Raw genomic sequence first — 2,910 nt, 5'->3', positions numbered from 1 at the left:
CAAGCCACCCATTGGAAGCTTTAAAAGAAGTAAATCCAATTTTTGAAGCTGTAACTAAGGCAATTTTTTTCAAAATAGGGCCTGAAATCGGAATTTTATCTACGCGTAGTCTTTGAAATATTTCAAAGACTTGATCATCAAATTTATCTTTATCGGCTTTAAATGTGTCATATTCCTCAGAAATAGTATTGCCGTGTTGCAAGAAAGGTACAATATTTCGTTTTATTCTTGATATTGTTCCTTTACTTGTGTTGTACTTTTTCATTAGTTGCCTCTCAGATAAATTTTTCTTCAAAATTTCTTTAGCAATCTTCAATTTAGTTTCGTAATCCATAACCACAACAATAAAAATATAAATTGAAAATAAAACAAAAAATAATTAATTTATTATAATTTTATTTTATTTTTAATTCCTTATAAATGATTTTATGGTGCCCCAAAAATTCCATAATTTTTTATCGATTTTTATTTTTTTTCTGCCAAAATGTACTTTTGGAATAAAGTGCCCCAAATTGCGGGGGTGCCCCAAAATCCGAGGGTGCCCCACCCCTGGGGTCTGCCCCATTTTGGGGTCGGACTGTATTCTAGCTTCGCACTTTGATTCCCTATTCAATATGTATACTAAAACTGATCAACACTGAATTTTAAAACCTGACAATTCCACTTAACAAACCCGATAAGTCTCTCGGAAATTCTGCAAGATATTAAAAAGTTGAACACCGGAAGATCCGCAGGACCAGACAATATCCCGACAGAACTTTTAAAACACGCACCAGTGGAGCTAGCTAAAATAATCACCGATGTTTTTAATCTTATTCTTCAGGAAGATAATCCGTTGGCTCTCGGAAAAGGATGGCTAATCCCATTACATTAACCCGGGAAAGCTAAAGACCCCGTTTGCAACTTTAGACCAATAATTCTACTAACTTCCATACGTAAAACATTATCCCTCATCCCATTACACCGGATAAAAAGCTAACAAATTCCTATCCCCTGGCCAAAGTGGTTTTTGTACAGGCAGGTCTACTGCTAATATAGTTTGGAGGCACAGATGGTACTGCGCTCTATGCCAAAAATACGAAAAATCTATCGCAATACTAGGCATTAATATGTCTCGGGCGTTTGATTCTATACACAGAGGTTCTTTTGTTTGGAAGGATAAAATCCAACATAAGTCAAGCCCTATAAATAAGATAAAGACAGACAGAAATATTCTGTTTATCAGAAAAAGTAGAATTTAAATGAATTTTCACAACAGTGAATGATCAAAGAATTGTATAATAAAAACACTTAGCTCAATCTCACAACATAATGAGTGTTTTGACGTAGATTAATACTTCAAATTATGGAATAATCAATAAATATAAGAATTTCAGATTTTTCAGTTAGGAAATTTTCCAAAAATAATTGGCAAGTTAGTAATAATTTTATTTCGATATTATTAAATTTATTTCCTGACATTGAGTCGGAAATATCTCTTAAATTTGCAAAGGTAATGAAAATAAAATAAATTACCGTGTTCTCTATATTATAAGCCCGAGCTCATATTTTTAAAAAGGAAATCTATCTATCCCTCCCTAAAAAAGTTCCTTTCCCCGTGTGATCGAGCCTATAAATATATCATCCTAATAAAGAGTATAACATATACTCATCAAATAAATGTAATTTTCAAAGCAGCACGATATGCTGACATGTATAACCTTGCAATTAAATGCTAATTTTACACTGAAATACTGTCAGTTGCAACAAACAAAATCTCAGTTGTGACAATAAAGCTCATGAATTTACCATCGATAGACACTCCAACAAAAATAGAGCCAACTAGAGTAATCCGCGCAAATACTTGGAATTGAAAAGAAAAATGCAGTCAATAAAGAATAATGTTATTAAATGATTACAAAGTGTAAAAATCATTTACGAAGTCTCATCGATAAAATATGCTCCCTCTTCTTTATGTGCTTGGGGGTCTTTTCTTGCCTCCGGAGTCGATTCTGTTCTTTTATTTCTTTTTTATGACTCTTAAAAAATAATAACCAATCAACTTTGCGACTATTGGGAGACATGTCCCGTAACCTCACAGAATTGTCATCTCTTTTTTCCTTCCTTTCTACGAATTCTCCCTCTTCCAAACTTTCCGACTCCCCAGAATCCCCACTTCTCCCGTTTTCTGATTCCTCGCCCACATCTGCCCCACAAAAGTCCTGGTTGAGTCCAACCACGTTATTGTTGATAAGCTAAAAATACCAAAAAATACTACCCCATCTAATTCCCCTCTCTGCCTCAACTCAAATGCACGTTCGGCGTCCTTGAGTTGATCAAGAGTCCGAGGAATGAAGGAATTCATAAACACTTCTTCCCTCTCATCGTGAACAGTCTCATCTTCCGCACATCCCTCCATAATCTCCTCCACAAATGATTCATCCACCACTCCAAGACTCAAATCGACAACAAAGTCAAACAACCGCCTTATTCCCATCGTCGGCACCCCATTCCGACGGAAAAATGCTAAAAAAATAATAAAGTAACAAACCAGTAACATTTTTACAATCTGATCTCAAAAAGTGGAGAGCATTGGGGTGGTCATGTTCCACAGATTGTGCCACGTCAATAATAAAAAGCTGATCCCCCAACATCCTAACCAATCAGGAAGGACACAAACATGAGGTTGAATTCACTCAAATCCCCATGGACGAGGTGACAGTCGTGGTACATTCTCCTCATCATAAGCACACATTGAACGTAGAGACGACATGCCGAGGACAAGGACAACTTAACTTCCTTCAAAAGAGGTGCTGGCCTAGAGATTAAAGCTCATTAATTCACCATCCTTCCCTCCCTACAAAGGACATCACAATCACATGTTCTTTTATAAAAAATGGCTGAGGACACGGAATCCCAGCCTTGTATAAT

This window comes from Octopus sinensis, unplaced genomic scaffold (genome assembly GCF_006345805.1).
Source record: "Octopus sinensis unplaced genomic scaffold, ASM634580v1 Contig12060, whole genome shotgun sequence".
NCBI classification, from domain to species: domain Eukaryota; kingdom Metazoa; phylum Mollusca; class Cephalopoda; order Octopoda; family Octopodidae; genus Octopus; species Octopus sinensis.
Note: the sequence above shows the minus strand (reverse complement) of the source record.